The following is an 18,836-nucleotide window of genomic DNA, read 5'->3' as shown; positions in this document are numbered from 1 at the left end:
CTGTCTCTATTACTTCAACGCGCGCTAACGGCTAGGATTGGTCCCACAGTAAAAAATGACTTTTTTATCTTAATTTTTAATTGAAGCGCTACCACAGCGCCTAGTGTAATCGCTGAGTTTCGGCAGTCATGTCAAATTAAGAAGAATGTTATTTTTTGGAGTCCAATTATCTCACTTTCACATTTTTAAGGTCACAGTCCATAATCAGTTCAATTAAGTCCCACAGTCAATCCTTTCATTGTTAAAAGTGATGCAACCTAGTAATATCAGATAAATATCGCTAAGTACATGTCGGTACGAATAGGTGAGCCAACCGTTGTAACTCAAACGGACTGACACCGTTAGAAAGTCAATGAAATGTAGTTTTTGAAACTGTCGCTATTTCTTCAGCGCGCGATAACGGCTAGGATTGGTCCCACAGTAAAAAATGACTTATTAATCTAAATTTTTAAATGAAGCGTTACCACAGCGCCCAGTGTAATCGCTGAGTTCCGGCAATCACGTCAAATTAGGAAGAATGTTTTTTCTTGGAGTCCAATTTTCTCATTTATCACTCTTATTAGGTCACAGTCCAAAGTTAGTTCAATTAAGTCCCACAGTCAATCGTTTCACTGTTAAAAGCGATGCAACCTAGTAATATCAGATAAATATCGCTAAATACATGTTGGTACGAATATGTGACCCAACCGTTGTAACTCAAACGGACTGACAACGCTACAAAGTCAATGAAATGCAGTTTTTGAAACTATCGCTATTTCTTCAACGCGCAATAACGGATAGGATTGGTCCCACAGTAGAGAATGACTTATTTCTCTAAATTTTTAAATGAAGCGCTACCACAGCGCCCACTATAATCGCTGAGTTCCGGCAACCACGTCAAAATAAGAAGAATGTTATTTCTTGGAGTCCAATTTTTTCATTTATCACATTTATCGGGTCACAGTCCAAAGTTAGTTCAATTAAGTCCCACAGTCAATCGTTTCATTGTTAAAAGTGATGCAACCTAGTAATATCAGATAAATATCGCTAAGTACATGTTGGTACGAATAGGTGACCCAACCGTTGTAACTCAAACGGACTGACACCGTTAGAAAGTCAATGAAATGTAGTTTTTGAACCTGTCGCTATTTCTTCAGCGCGCGATAACGGCTAGGATTGGTCCTACAGTAAAAAATGATTTAATAATCTACGTTTTTAAATGAAGCGCTACCACAGCACCCAGTGTATTCGCTCAATTCCGGCCATCATATCAAATTAAGAAGAATGTTATTTCTTGGAGTCCAATTTTTTTCATTTAACACATTTATCAGGTCACAGTCCAAAGTTTGTTCAAATAAGTCCCACAGTCAATCGTTTCACTGCTAAAAGCGATGCAACCTAGTAACATCAGATAAATATCGCTAAATACATGTTGGTACGATTATGTGACCCAACCGTTGAAACTCAAACGGACTGAAACAGTTAGAAAGTCTCTGAAATGTAGTATTTGAAATCTGTCTCTATTACTTCAACGCGCGCTAACGGCTAGGATTGGTCCCACAGTAAAAAATGACTTATTAATCTAAATTTTTAAATGAAGCGCTACCACGGCGCCCAGTGTAATCGCTGAGTTCCGGCAATCATGTCAAATTAAGAAGAATGTTATTTCTTGGAGTCCAATTTTTTTCATTTATCACATTTATCGGGTCACAGTCCAAAGTTAGTTCAATTAAGTCCCACAGTCAATCGTTTCATTGTTAAAAATGATGCAACCTAGTAATATCAGATAAATATCGCTAAGTACATGTTGGTACGAATAGGTGACCCAACCGTTGTAACTCAAACGGACTGACACCGTTAGAAAGTCAATGAAATGTAGTTTTTGAACCTGTCGCTATTTCTTCAGCGCGCGATAACGGCTAGGATTGGTCCCACAGTAAAAAATGATTTAATAATCTACGTTTTTAAATGAAGCGCTACCACAGCGCCCAGTGTATTCGCTGAGTTCCGGCCATCATGTCAAATTAAGAAGAATGTTATTTCTTGGAGTCCAATTTTTTTCATTTATCACATTTATCAGGTCACAGTCCAAAGTTTGTTCAAATAAGTCCCACAGTCAATCGTTTCACTGCTAAAAGCGATGCAACCTAGTAACATCAGATAAATATCGCTAAATACATGTTGGTACGATTATGTGACCCAACCGTTGAAACTCAAACGGACTGAAACAGTTAGAAAGTCACTGAAATGTAGTATTTGAAATCTGTCTCTATTACTTCAACGCGCGCTAACGGCTAGGATTGGTCCCACAGTAAAAAATGACTTTTTTATCTTAATTATTAATTAAAGCGCTACCGCAGTGCCTAGTGTAATCGCTGAGTTTCGGCAGTCATTTCAAATTAAGAAGAATGTTATTTTTTGGAGTCCAATTATCTCACTTTCACATTTTTAAGGTCACAGTCCATAATCAGTTCAATTAAGTCCCACAGTCAATCGTTTCATTGTTAAAAGCGATGCAACCTAGTAATATAAAAAAAAAATCGCTAAATTCATGTTGGTACGAATATGTGATCCTACCGTTGTAACTCAAACGGACTGACACCGTTAGAATGTCAATGAAATGTAGTTTTTGAAACTGTCGCTATTTCTTCAGCGCGCGATAACGGCTAGGATTGGTCCCACAGTAAAAATTGACTTATTTATCGAAATTTTTAAATGAATCGCTACCACAGGGCCAAGTGTAATCGCTGAGTTTCGGCAATCATGTCAAATTAAGAAGAATGTTACTTCTTGGAGTCCAATTGTCTCACTTATAACATTTATAAGGTCGCAGTCCAAAATCAGTTGAATTATGTGCCACAGTCAATCCTTTCACTGTTAAAAGCAATGCAACCTAGTAATATTAAAAAATATCGCTAAATACATGCTGGTACGAATATGTGACACAACCGTTGTAACTCAAACGGACTGACACCGTTAGAAAGTAAATGAAATGTAGTTTTTGAAACTGTCGCTATTACTTCAACGCGCGATAACGGCTGGGATTTGTCCCACAGTAAAAAATGACTTTTTTATCTTAATTTTTAATTGAAGCGTTACCACAGCGCCTAGTGTAAACGCTGAGTTTCTGCTGTCATGTCAAATTAAGAAGAATGTTATTTCTTGGAGTACAATTGTCTCACTTTCACATATTTAAGGTCTCAGTCCATAATCAGTTTAATTAAGTCCCACAGTCAATAGTTTCATTGTTATAGGCGATGCAACCTTGTAATATCAGAAAAAAATCGCTAAATACATGTTGGTACGAATATGTGACCCAACCGTTATAACTCAAACGGACTGACACCGTTAGAAAGTCAATGAAATGTAGTTTTTGAAACTATCGCTATTTCTTCAACGCGCAATAACGGATAGGATTGGTCCCACAGTAGAGAATGACTTATTTCTCTAAATTTTTAAATGAAGCGCTACCACAGCGCCCAGTATAATCGGTAAGTTCCGGCAACCACGTCAAAATAAGAAGAATTTTATTTCTTTGAGTCAGATTTTCTCATTTATCACATTTATTAGGTCACGGTCCAAAGTTAGTTCAATTAAGTCCCACAGTCAATCGTTTCATTGTTGAAAGCGATGCTACCTAGTAATATCAAAAAAAAATATCGCTAAATACATGTTGGTACAAATATTTGACCCACCCTTTGTAACTCAAACGGACTGACACCATTAGAAATTCAATAAAATGTAGTTTTTGTAACTGTCGCTATTTCTTCAACGCGCAATAACGGATAGGATCGGTCCCACAGTAGAGAATGACTTATTTCTCTAAATTTTTAAATGAAGCGCTACCACAGCGCCCAGTATAATCGCTGAGTTCCGGCAACCACGTCAAAATAAGAAGAATATTATTTCTTGGAGTCCAATTGTCTCATTTATCATATTTATTATGTCGCAGTCCAAAGTTAGTTCAATTAAGTCCCACAGTCAATCGTTTCATTGTTAAAAGCGATGCAACCTAGTAATATCAGAAAAATATCGCTAAATACATGTTGGTACGAATAGGTGACCCAACCGTTGTAACTCAAACGGACTGACACCGTTAGAAAGTCAACGAAATGTAGTTTTTGAAACTGTCGCTATTTCTTCAGCGCGCGATAACGGCTAGGATTGGTCCCCCAGTAAAAAATGACTTATTAATCTAAATTTTTAAATGAAGCGCTACCACGGCGCATAGTGTAATCGCTTAGTTCCGGCAATCATGTCAATTTAAGAAGAATGTTATTTCTTGGAGGCCAACTTTTTTCATTTATCACATTTATCAGCTCACAGTCCAAAGTTAGTTCAATTAAGTCCCACAGTCAATCGTTTCATTGTTAAAAATGATGCAACCTAGTAATATTAGATAAATATCGCTAAGTACATGTTGGTACGAATAGGTGACCCAACCGTTGTAACTCAAATGGACTGACACCGTTAGAAAGTCACTGACATGTAGTATTTGAAATCTGTCTCTATTACTTCAACGCGCACTAACGGCTAGGATTTGATCCACAGTGAAAAATGACTTTTTTATTTTAATTTTTAATTGAAGCGCTACCACAGCGCCTAGTGTAATCGCTGAGTTTCGGCAGTCATGTCAAATTAAGAAGAATGTTATTTCTTGGAGTCCAATTTTCGCATTTATCACATTTATCAGGTCAAAGTCCAAAGTTAGTTCAGTTAAGTCCCACAGTAAATCGTTTCACTGTTAAAAACGATGCAACTTAGTAATATCAAATAAATATCGCTAAATACATGTTGGTACGAATATGTGACCCAACCGTTGTAACTCAAACGGACAGACAACGCTACAAAGTCAATGAAATGTAGTTTTTGAAACTATCGCTATTTCTTTAACGCGCAATAACGGATAGGTTTGGTCCCACAGTAAAGAATGACTTATTTCTCTAAATTTTTAAATGAAACGCTACCACAGCGCCCAGTATAATCGCTGAGTTCCGGCAATCACGTCAAAATAAGAAGAATGTTATTTCTTGGAGTCCACTTTTTTCATTTATCATATTTATCATGTCGCAGTCCAAAGTTAGTTCAATTAAGTCCCACAGTCATTCGTTTCATTGGTAAAAAAGATGCAACCTAGTAATATCAAAAAAAATGTCGCCAAACACATGTTGGTACGAATATGTGACCCAACCGTTGTAACTCAAACGGACTGACACCGTTAGAAAGTCAATGAAATGTAGTTTTGAAACTGTCGATATTTCTTCAGCGCGCGATAACGGCTAGGATTGGTTCCACAGTAAAAAATGACTTATTAATCTAAATTTTTAAATGAAGTGCTACCACAGCGCCCAGTGTTATCGCTGAGTTCCGGCAATCATGTCAAATTAAGAAGAATGTTATTTCTTGGAGTCCAATTGCCTCATTTATCATATTTATCACGTCGCAGACCAAAGTTAGTTTAATTAAGTCCCACAGTCAATCGTTTCATTGTTAATAGCGATGCAACCTAGTAATATCAGAAAAATATCGCTAAATACATGTTGGTACGAATATGTGACCCAACCGTTGTAACTCAAACGGACTGACACCGTTAGAAAGTCAATGAAATGTAGTTTTTGAAACTGTCGCTATTTCTTCAGCGGGCGATAACGGCTAGGATCGGTCCCCCAGTAAAAAATGACTTATTAATCTTAATTTTTAATTGAAGCGCTACCACAGCGCCTAGTGTAATCGCTGAGTTTCGGCAGTCATGTCAAATTAAGAAGAATGTTATTTCTTGGAGTCCAATTTTCGCATTTATCACATTTATCAGGTCACAGGCCAAAGTTAGTTCAATTAAGTCCCACAGTCAATCGTTTCATTGTTAAAAGTGATGCAACCTAGTAATATCAAAAAAAATGTCGCCAAACACATGTTGGTACGAATATGTGACCCAACCGTTGTAACTCAAACGGACTGACACCGTTAGAAAGTCAATGAAATGTAGTTTTTGAAACTGTCGCTATTTCTTCAGCGGGCGATAACGGCTAGGATCGGTCCCCCAGTAAAAAATGACTTATTAATCTAAATTTTTAAATGAAGCGCTACCACGGCGCCCAGTGTAATCGCTGAGTTCCGGCAATCATGTCAAATTATGAAGAATGTTATTTCTTGGAGTCCAATTTTATTCATTTATCACATTTATCAGGTCACAGTCCAAAGTTAGTTCAATTAAGTCCCACAGTCAATCGTTTCATTGTTAAAAGCGATGCAACCTAGTAATATCAGAAAAATATCGCTAAACACATGTTGGTACGAATAAGTGACCCAACCATTGTAACTCAAACGGACTGACACCGTTAGAAAGTCAATGAAATGTAGTTTTTGAAACTGTCGCTATTTCTTCAGCGCGCGATAACGGCTAGGATTGGTCCCCCAATAAAAACTGACTTATTAATCTAAATTTTTAAATGAAGCGCTACCACGGCGCCCTGTGTAATCGCTGAGCTCCGGCAATCATGTCAAATTAAGAAGAGTGTTATTTCTTGGAGTCCAATTTTTTTCATTTATCACATTTATCAGGTCACAGGCCAAAGTTAGTTCAATTAAGTCCCACAGTCAATCGTTTCATTGTTAAAAGTGATGCAACCTAGTAATATCAGATATATATCGCTAAGTACATGTTGGTACGAATAGGTGACCCAACCGTTGTAACTCAAACGGACTGACACCGTTAGAAAGTCAATGAAATGTAGTTTTTGAAACTGTCGCTATTTCTTCAGCGCGCAATAACGGCTAGGATTGGTCCCACAGTAAAAAATGACTTAATAATCTACGTTTTTAAATGAAGCGCTACCACAGCGCCCAGTGTATTTGCTGAGTTCCGGCCATCATGTCAAATTAAGAAGAATATTATTTCTTGGAGTCCATTTTTTTTCATTGAAATTTTGAAACTGTCGCTATTTCTTCAGCGCGCGATAACGGCTAGGATTGGTCCCCCAATAAAAACTGACTTATTAATCTAAATTTTTAAATGAAGCGCTACCACGGCGCCCAGTGTAATCGCTGAGCTCCGGCAATCATGTCAAATTAAGAAGAATGTTATTTCTTGGAGTCCAATTTTTTTCATTTATCACATTTATCAGGTCACAGGCCAAAGTTAGTTCAATTAAGTCCCACAGTCAATCGTTTCATTGTTAAAAGTGATGCAACCTAGTAATATCAGATAAATATCGCTAAGTACATGTTGGTACGAATAGGTGACCCAACCGTTGTAACTCAAACGGACTGACACCGTTAGAAAGTCAATGAAATGTAGTTTTTGAAACTGTCGCTATTTCTTCAGCGCGCGATAACGGCTAGGATTGGTCCCACAGTAAAAAATGACTTAATAATCTACGTTTTTAAATGAAGCGCTACCACAGCGCCCAGTGTATTCACTGAGTTCCGGCCATCATGTCAAATTAAGAAGAATATTATTTCTTGGAGTCCATTTTTTTCATTTATCACATTTATCAGGTCACAGTCCAAAGTTAGTTCAAATAAGTCCCACAGTCAATCGTTTCACTGCTAAAAGCGATGCAACCTAGTAATATCAGATAAATATCGCTAAATACATGTTGGTACGATTAGGTGACCCAACCGTTGAAACTCAAACGGACTGAAACAGTTAGAAAGTCACTGAAATGTAGTATTTGAAATATGTCTCTATTACTTCAACGCGTGCTAACGGCTAGGATTGGTCCCACAGTAAAAAATGACTTTTTTATCTTAATTTTTAATTGAAGCGCTACCACAACGACTAGTGTAATCGCTGAGTTTCGGCAGTCATGTCAAATTAAGAAGAATGTTATTTCATGGAGTCCAATTGTCTCACTTTCACATTTTTAAGGTCACAGTCCATAATCAGTTCAATTAAGTCCCACAGTCAATCGTTTCATTGTTAAAAGCGATGCAACCTAGCAATATCAGAAAAAAATCGCTAAATTCATATTGGTACGAATATGTGACCCAACCGTTATAACTCACACGGACTGACACCATTAGAATGTCAATGAAATGTAGTTTTTGAAACTGTCGCTATTTCTTCAGCGCGCAATAACGGCTAGGATTGGTCCCACAGTAAAAATTGACTTATTTATCGAAATTTTTATATGAATCGCTACCACAGGGCCAAGTGTAATCGCTGAGTTTCGGCAATCATGTCAAATTAAGAAGAATGTTACTTCTTGGAGTCCAATTGTCTCACTTATAACATTTATAAGGTCGCAGTCCAAAATCAGTTCAATTATGTGCCAAAGTCAATCCTTTCACTGTTAAAAGCAATGCAACCTAGTAATATGAGAAAAATATCGCTAAATACATGCTGGTACGAATATGTGACACAACCGTTGTAACTCAAACGGACTGACACCGTTAGAAAGTAAATGAAATGTAGTTTTTGAAACTGTCGCTATTACTTCAACGCGCGATAACGGCTGGGATTGATCCCACAGTAAAAAATGATTTTTTATCTTAATTTTTAATTGAAGCGTTACCACAGCGCCTAGTGTAATCGCTGAGTTTCTGCTGTCATGTCAAATTAAGAAGAATGTTATTTCTTCGAGTACAATTGTCTCACTTTCACATATTTGAGGTCTCAGTCCAAAGTTAGTTCAGTCAAGTCCCACAGTAAATCGTTTCACTGTTAAAAACGATGCAACTTAGTAATATCAGATATATATCGCTAAATACATGTTGGTACGAATATGTGACCCAACCGTTGTAACTCAAACGGACTGACAACGCTACAAAGTCAATGAAATGTAGTTTTTGAAACTATCGCTATTTCTTCAACGCGCAATAACGGATAGGATTGGTCCCACAGTAAAAAATGACTTTTTTCTCTAAATTTTTAAATGAAGGGCTACCACAGCGCCCAGTATAATCGCTGAGTTCCGGCAATCACGTCAAAATAAGAAGAATGTTATTTCTTGGAGTCCAATTGTCTCATTCATCATATTTATCATGTCGCAGTCCAAAGTTAGTTCAATTAAGTCCCACAGTCAATCGTTTCATTGTTAAAAGCGATGCAACCTAGTAATATCAGAACAATATCGCTAAATACATGTTGGTACGAATAGGTGACCCAACCGTTGTAACTCAAACGGACTGACACCGTTAGAAAGTCAATGAAATGTAGTTTTTGAAACTGTCGCTATTTCTTCAGCGCGCGATAACGGCTAGGATTGGTCCCCCAGTAAAAATTACTTATTAATCTAAATTTTTAAATGAAGCGCTACCACGGCGCCCAGTGTAATCGCTGAGTTCCGGCAATCATGTCAAATTAAGAAGAATGTTATTTCTTGGAGTCCAATTTTTTTCATTTATCACATTTATCAGGTCACAGTCCAAAGTTAGTTCAATTAAGTCCCACAGTCAATCGTTTCGTTGTTAAAGGTGATGCAACCTAGTAATATCAGATAAATATCGCTAAGTACATGTTGGTACGAATAGGTGACCAAACCGTTGTAACTCAAATGGACTGACACCGTTAGAAAGTCAATGAAATGTAGTTTTTGAAACTCTCGCTATTTCTTCAGCGCGCGATAACGGCTAGGATTGGTCCCACAGTAAAAAATGACTTAATAATCTACGTTTTTAAATGAAGCGCTACCACAGGGCCAAGTGTAATCGCTGAGTTTCGGCAATCGTGTCAAATTAAGAAGAATGTTACTTCTTGGATTCCAGTTGTCTCACTTATAACATTTATAAGGTCGCAGTCCAAAATCAGTTCAATTATGTGCCACAGTCAATCCTTTCACTGTTAAAAGCAATGCAACCTAGTAATATGAGAAAAATATCGCTAAGTACATGTTGGTACGAATATGTGACACAGCCGTTGTAACTCAAACGGACTGACACCGTTAGAAAGTAAATGAAATGTAGTTATTGAAACTGTCGCTATTACTTCAACGCGCTCTAACCGCTAGGATTAATCCCAAAGTAAAAAATAACTTTTTTATCCTAATTTTTAATTGAAACGTTACCACAGCGCCTAGTGTAATCGCTGAGTTTCTGCTGTCATGTCAAATTAAAAAGAATGTTATTTCTTGGAGTACAATTGTCTCACTTTCACATATTTAAGGTCACAGTCCATAATCAGTTCAATTTAATCCCACAGTCAATAGTTTCATTGTTAAAGGCGATGCAACCTTGTAATATCAGAAAAAAATTGCTAAATACATGTTGGTACGAATATGTGACCCAACCGTTATAACTCAAACGGACTGACACCGTTAGAAAGTCAATGAAACGTAGTTCTTGAAACTGTTGCTGTTTCTTCAGCGCGCGATAACGGCTAGGATTGGTCCTACAGTAAAAATTGACTTATTTATCTAAATCTTTAAATGAAGCGCTACCACACCGCCCAGTGTAATCGCTGAATTTCAGCAATCATGTCAAATTAAGAAGAATGTTATTTCTTGGAGTCCAATTTTCTCATTTATCACATTCATCAGGTCACAGTCCAAAGTTAGTTCAGTTAAGTCCCACAGTAAATCGTTTCACTGTTAAAAACGATGCAACTTAGTAATATCAGATAAATATCGCTAAAGACATGTTGGTTCGAGTATGTGACCCAACAGTTGTAACTCAAACGGACAGACAACGCTACAAAGTCAATGAAATGTAGTTTTTGAAACTATCGCTATTTCTTCAACGCGCAATAACGGATAGGATTGGTCCCACAGTAAAGAATGACTTACTTCTCTAAATTTTTAAATGAAGCGCTACCACAGCGACCAGTATGATCGCTGAGTTCCGGCAATCACGTCAAATTAAGAAGAATGTTATTTCTTGGAGTCCAATTGTCTCATTTATCATATTTATCAGGTCGCAGTCCAAAGTTAGTTCAATTAAGTCCTACAGTCAATAGTTTCATTGTTAAAAGCGATCCAACCTAGTAATATCAGAAAAATATCGCTAAATACATGTTGGTACGAATAGGTGATCCAATCGTTGTAACTCAAACGGACTGACACCGTTAGAAAGTCAATGAAATGTAGTTTTTGAAACTGTCGCTATTTCTTCCGCGCGCGATAACGGCTAGGATTGGTCCCACATTAAAAAATGACTTTTTTATCTTAATTTTTAATTGGAGCGCTACTCCAATTGTCTCACTTTCACATTTTAAAGGTCACAGCTCATAATCAGTTCAATTAAGTCCCGCAGTCAATCGTTTCACTGTTAAAAGCGATGCAACCTAGTAATATCAGAAAAATATCGCTAAATAAATGTTGGTACGAATATGTGACCCAACCGTTATAACTCAAGCGGACTGACACTGTTAGAAAGTCAATGAAATGCAGTTTTTGAAACTGTCGCTATTTCTTCAGCGCGCGATAACGCCTAGGATTGGTCCCACAGTAAAAATTGACTTATTTATCTAAATTTTTAAATGAAGCGATGCCACAGCGCCTAGTATCATCGCTGAGTTCCGGCAATCAAGTCAAATTAAGAAGAATGTTATTTCTTGGAGTACAATTGTCTCACTTTCACATATTTAAGGTCACAGTCCATAATCAGTTCAATTAAGTCCCACAGTCAATAGTTTCATTGTTAAAGGCGATGCAACCTTGTAATATCAGAAAAAAATCGCTAAATACATGTTGGTACGAATATGTGACCCAACCGTTATAACTCAAACGGACTGACACCGTTAGAAAGTCAATGAAACGTAGTTTTTGAAACTGTCGCTGTTTCTTCAGCGCGCGATAACGGCTAGGATTGGTCCTACAGTAAAAATTGACTTATTTATCTAAATTTTTAAATGAAGCGCTACCACAGCGCCTAGTGTAATCGCTGAGTTCCGGCAATTATGTCAAATTAAGAAGAATGTTATTTCTTGGAGTTCAATTTTCTTCATTTATCACATTTATCAGGTCACAGTCCAAAATTAGTTCAATTAAGTCCCACAGTCAATCGTTTCACTGCTAAAAGCGGTGCAACCTAGTAATATCAGGAAAAGATCGCTAAATACATGTTGGTACGAATACTTGACCCAACCGTTATAACTCAAACGGACTGATACCGTTAGAAAGTCAGTGAAATGTAGTATTTGAAACTGTCGCTATTTCTTCAGCGCGCGATAATGGCTAGGATTGGTCCCACAGTAAAAAATGACTTAATAATCTACGTCTTTAAATGAAGCGCTACCACAGGGCCAAGTGTAATCGCTGAGTTTTGGCAATCGTGTCAAATTAAGAAGAATGTTACTTCTTGGAGTCCAGTTGTCTCACTTATAACATTTATAAGGTCGCAGTCCAAAATCAGTTCAATTATGTGCCACAGTCAATCCTTTCACTGTTAAAAGCAATGCAACCTAGTAATATGAGAAAAATATCGCTAAGTACATGTTGGTACGAATATGTAACACAGCCGTTGTAACTCAAACGGACTGACACCGTTAGAAAGTAAATGAAATGTAGTTTTTGAAACTGTCGCTATTACTTCAACGCGCTCTAACGGCTAGGATTAATCCCATAGTAAAAAATAACTTTTTTATCTTAATTTTTAATTGAAACGTTACCACAGCGCCTACTCGGGCAACTTACGGAACGTCTGGGATTTGTTAAATTCATCGGCGCACTTTAAGGGTACTAGTCACAATAACAGATGAATGTCCAATAGTTAACATGACTTTAGGGCTTCCTGAAAAAAGGTGTTTTAAATGTAAATTAAATATTATGACGTCACAGCCTCGATTTGAAGGTTTTTGAACAATCCTCTTTTCGCGAATATCTGGAAAAATATAAATACGACAATCTTTGAACGGCTTTTTTACCGTTCGTAATCATTTTGTGGATGAATTACGTCAACAAAATATGTCGTAAGTCCTACGCGCATAGTGCGATCATGCTTTTCCGTCACTATCACAAGAATATTTGTCAGAAATAGAATGTGTCGGCAAAAATTCACGGTTTTGACATTATTGCCGTGCCTGCGTCGGAACTTTTCCGTGATGCCAGCAGATGTAAAACGCGCGGGAGAATTTTTAATGGAAGTGGCGGATATTTAGCGGGAATTGGAGGCAGAGAAATTCATTCCATGGTTGCATGGCAAATTATTTTTAATGCGCCTTTATGCGAGGAGAGGTTTTACGTGAGATCCAGAGTGTAAGTTACCACCATGAAGGTGTCAGATACAAAGCCTTCATTTCTATGTTCCCTTCTTGTGTAAACTTGAAGAAATCTCACTTTAACAGGAAGGCTAAAGAGCTTGTTTCTTTGTTAGAAAAAGAAAATGCATGGCAATATCAGGGTGAAGTACTTAAAGGACTATTTCAGAGATGTTTGGAACAAATTCAGCAATGTAGAAAAAAATACACACACAATCATAATTGTGAAGGATGGTTCTTTTTTACTACTAGAGGAAAAAATACGTTTCCTACTGCAACTGGACGCCGAAATAAAAAATATAAAACATCAAAAAAAGTTTTCTTGGACATAACAAACACATTAGACAGTATTACAAATACAGCTATCAATACAAACACACCGTTAAATAAAAATATGTCTATAAACACACCAATTGTGTGCAAGCAAAATACACCAGAAGCAGTGAACATAAATACACCTTTAAATACAAACAAGTCAATAGATATAAAGACACCCATCAGGACAGAATTGGTGAGTGCTAACACCTAATAAAATGAACACACCTAAGAATAAGAAAAAAACAGGAGACAGCTCTTTCACCATCTCATTTGAAATACAGTCAACAAAAAATGACATGAAATATATGAAAATTAATGCAGAAGGAGCACTTAAATCAATAAATTCGAAGTGGGATAGCATATATGACACACTAAAGTCCTCACATTTAATTAGATCTGTAAATTTAGTTGAGGCCAAGTCTGATTTGCAGAAAAAAAAGGAATTAGACAGCGGAACAGCAGAATAAAAAAGTCCTTGGAAAGCAAATGTTACAGAAGTGGCAAGGCAATAGAAACTGTTTTCAGGATCAGACAGTCTGCATCTTCATACAGAAAATCACGATCAATCCAGTATTTTGAGATAAAGGATGAAGCACTCCAGAGAATCATAGGTAATCATTACTCATTCCTTTTCTTTCTCTTTCATATCAAATTTTCTTTGTAAAAACTAATTACTTATATTCACATTTTTAGGAAAAAAACATCAATGTGGAGAAGTAGATGCAGCACTAGGTAAAAAGAAGCGGCATAGCCCAGACCCTAATAAAATAAATTTTGATAAAGCTGCGTTATTGGAAGAAGTAAATAACATGGAAAAAGGATCCAAGGTATATATGTGCATGCAGTTGTGTACTTTTCCAGGAAGAAATTTTTTAATTTAATTAATAAAATAGAAATTTGCACTGGAAATGTTTTTTACGTTTTTGCAGTTTTAATCATTCAGTACAGCAAAGATAAGCTCATGTAAATGGTCCTTGTGACGTCAATTATGCAGCCATTATGAATTTCAAAGTTCGAGAAGAATTGGAGCATGATAAAGCCGCATGAAGTGAGGTAGCTCAAAATTTGAAAGTTTATTTACAATTTTTTGCTGTACTAAACTTTTCTGTAAAAAACGAATGTTATTTTCTTAAATACTTATATGAATAGAACTTAATTAGGTAGCATCATTAAAACGTTGGAGGGAACCTTTAATGTATTTACATACTGGCTATATTTAATCTAAGAGAATACTAGCTAAATTGCTTTTCTAATTAAGCTACTCTTTTTGTACAGAGGTGGGACTTGCACCCACAACTATTTTAGCTAGCTAATCCGCTGTGATCTACGACATTTCCAGGTATTCTTAATTAAATATATATATAATTTTAATTATGCTTTTACTAGTAGTTTAAATATATATCAGTAATAATTTAACAAACCTTGATTTTCTGTGTAATCACTACGGGTACCTTTGTCAACATCACTTTCCTGAAGATGGCGGCGCCTTCCTTCACAAACTTAAAAAATTGGCTCATCATCGATGTAGTCATACACAAAAACACCACGTCAAAACAAATACGTCAGATAGCAAAACGCGGTATAAAATTGTAAAAACGCGTTATATACGTGCTTTACCCGAAATAATTCCAGACGTTCCGTAAGTTGCCCGAGTAGTGTAATCGCTAAGTTCCGGCAATTATGTCAAATTAAGAAGAATGTTATTTCTTGGAGTTCAATTTTCTTCATTTATCACATTTATCAGGTCACAGTCCAAAATTAGTTCAATTAAGTCCCACAGTCAATCGTTTCACTGCTAAAAGCGGTGCAACCTAGTAATATCAGGAAAAGATCGCTAAATACATGTTGGTACGAATACTTGACCCAACCGTTATAACTCAAACGAACTGATACCGTTAGAAAGTCAGTGAAATGTAGTATTTGAAACTGTCGCTATTTCTTCAGCGCGCGATAATGGCTAGGATTGGTCCCACAGTAAAAAATGACTTAATAATCTACGTTTTTAAATGAAGCGCTACCACAGGGCCAAGTGTAATCGCTGAGTTTCGGCAATCGTGTCAAATTAAGAAGAATGTTACTTCTTGGAGTCCAGTTGTCTCACTTATAACATTTATAAGGTCGCAGTCCAAAATCAGTTCAATTATGTGCCACAGTCAATCCTTTCACTGTTAAAAGCAATGCAACCTAGTAATATGAGAAAAATATCGCTAAGTACATGTTGGTACGAATATATGACACAGCCGTTGTAACTCAAACGGACTGACACCGTTAGAAAGTAAATGAAATGTAGTTTTTGAAACTGTCGCTATTACTTCAACGCGCTCTAACGGCTAGGATTAATCCCATAGTAAAAAATAACTTTTTTATCTTAATTTTTAATTGAAACGTTACCACAGCGCCTAGTGTAATCGCTGAGTTTCTGCTGTCATGTCAAATTAAAAAGAATGTTATTTCTTGGAGTACAATTGTCTCACTTTCACATATTTAAAGTCACAGTCCATAATCAGTCCAATTAAATCCCACAGTCAATAGTTTCATTGTTAAAGGCGATGCAACCTTGTAATATCAGAAAAAAATCGCTAAATACATGTTGGTACGAATATGTGACCCAACTGTTATAACTCAAACGGACTGACACCGTTAGAAAGTCAATGAAACGTAGTTCTTGAAACTGTTGCTGTTTCTTCAGCGCGCGATAACGGCTAGGATTGGTCCTACAGTAAAAATTGACTTATTTATCTAAATCTTTAAATGAAGCGCTACCACACCGCCCAGTGTAATCGCTGAATTTCAGCAATCATGTCAAATTAAGAAGAATGTTATTTCTTGGAGTCCAATTTTCTCATTTATCACATTCATCAGGTCACAGTCCAAAGTTAGTTCAGTTAAATCCCACAGTAAATCGTTTCACTGTTAAAAACGATGCAACTTAGTAATAACGGATAAATATCGCTAAATACATGTTGGTACGAATATGTGACCCAACCGTTATAACTCAAACGGACTGACACCGTTAGAAAGTCAATGAAACGTAGTTTTTGAAACTGTCGCTGTTTCTTCAGCGCGCGATAACGGCTAGGATTGGTCCTACAGTAAAAATTGACTTATTTATCTAAATTTTTAAATAAAGCGCTACCACAGCGCCTAGTGTAATCGCTGAGTTCCGGCAATTATGTCAAATTAAGAAGAATGTTATTTCTTGGAGTTCAATTTTCTTCATTTATCACATTTATCAGGTCACAGTCCAAAATTAGTTCAATTAAGTCCCACAGTCAATCGTTTCACTGCTAAAAGCGGTGCAACCTAGTAATATCAGGAAAAGATCGCTAAATACATGTTGGTACGAATACTTGACCCAACCGTTATAACTCAAACGGACTGATACCGTTAGAAAGTCAGTGAAATGTAGTATTTGAAACTGTCGCTATTTCTTCAGCGCGCGATAACGGCTAGGATTGGTCCCACAGTAAAAAATGACTTAATAATCTACGTTTTTAAATGAAGCGCTACCACAGGGCCAAGTGTAATCGCTGAGTTTTGGCAATCGTGTCAAATTAAGAAGAATGTTACTTCTTGGAGTCCAGTTGTCTCACTTATAACATTTATAAGGTCGCAGTCCAAAATCAGTTCAATTATGTGCCACAGTCAATCCTTTCACTGTTAAAAGCAATGCAACCTAGTAATATGAGAAAAATATCGCTACGTACATGTTGGTACGAATATGTAACACAGCCGTTGTAACTCAAACGGACTGACACCGTTAGAAAGTAAATGAAATGTAGTTTTTGAAACTGTCGCTATTACTTCAACGCGCTCTAACGGCTAGGATTAATCCCATAGTAAAAAATAACTTTTTTATCTTAATTTTTAATTGAAACGTTACCACAGCGCCTAGTGTAATCGCTGAGTTCCGGCAATTATGTCAAATTAAGAAGAATGTTATTTCTTGGAGTTCAATTTTCTTCATTTATCACATTTATCAGGTCACAGTCCAAAATTAGTTCAATTAAGTCCCACAGTCAATCGTTTCACTGCTAAAAGCGGTGCAACCTAGTAATATCAGGAAAAGATCGCTAAATACATGTTGGTACGAATACTTGACCCAACCGTTATAACTCAAACGGACTGATACCGTTAGAAAGTCAGTGAAATGTAGTATTTGAAACTGTCGCTATTTCTTCAGCGCGCGATAATGGCTAGGATTGGTCCCACAGTAAAAAATGACTTAATAATCTACGTTTTTAAATGAAGCGCTACCACAGGGCCAAGTGTAATCGCTGAGTTTCGGCAATCGTGTCAAATTAAGAAGAATGTTACTTCTTCGAGTCCAGTTGTCTCACTTATAACATTTATAAGGTCGCAGTCCAAAATCAGTTCAATTATGTGCCACAGTCAATCCTTTCACTGTTAAAAGCAATGCAACCTAGTAATATGAGAAAAATATCGCTAAGTACATGTTGGTACGAATATATGACACAGCCGTTGTAACTCAAACGGACTGACACCGTTAGAAAGTAAATGAAATGTAGTTTTTGAAACTGTCGCTATTACTTCAACGCGCTCTAACGGCTAGGATTAATCCCATAGTAAAAAATAACTTTTTTATCTTAATTTTTAATTGAAACGTTACCACAGCGCCTAGTGTAATCGCTGAGTTTCTGCTGTCATGTCAAATTAAAAAGAATGTTATTTCTTGGAGTACAATTGTCTCACTTTCACATATTTAAGGTCACAGTCCATAATCAGTCCAATTAAATCCCACAGTCAATAGTTTCATTGTTAAAGGCGATGCAACCTTGTAATATCAGAAAAAAATCGCTAAATACATGTTGGTACGAATATGTGACCCAACTGTTATAACTCAAACGGACTGACATCGTTAGAAAGTCAATGAAACGTAGTTCTTGAAACTGTTGCTGTTTCTTCAGCGCGCGATAACGGCTAGGATTGGTCCTACAGTAAAAATTGACTTATTTATCTAAATCTTTAAATGAAGCGCTACCACACCGCCCAGTGTAATCGCTGAATTTCAGCAATCATGTCAAATTAAGAAGAATGTTATTTCTTGGAGTCCAATTTTCTCATTTATCACATTCATCAGGTCACAGTCCAAAGTTAGTTCAGTTAAGTCCCACAGTAAATCGTTTCACTGTTAAAAACGATGCAACTTAGTAATAACGGATAAATATCGCTAAATACATGTTGGTTCGAATATGTGACCCAACAGTTGTAACTCAAACGGACAGACAACGCTACAAAGTCAATGAAATGTAGTTTTTGAAACAAATCGCTATTTCTTCAACGCACAATAACGGATAGGATTGGTCCCACAGTAAAGAATGACTTATTTCTCTAAATTTTTAAATGAAGCGCTACCACAACGACCAGTATGATCGCTGAGTTC

Source organism: Hydractinia symbiolongicarpus, chromosome 7 (genome assembly GCF_029227915.1).
Source record: "Hydractinia symbiolongicarpus strain clone_291-10 chromosome 7, HSymV2.1, whole genome shotgun sequence".
Classification (NCBI taxonomy): domain Eukaryota; kingdom Metazoa; phylum Cnidaria; class Hydrozoa; order Anthoathecata; family Hydractiniidae; genus Hydractinia; species Hydractinia symbiolongicarpus.
The sequence above is the reverse complement of the archived record's forward strand: the minus strand, read 5'-3'. Positions refer to the sequence as shown.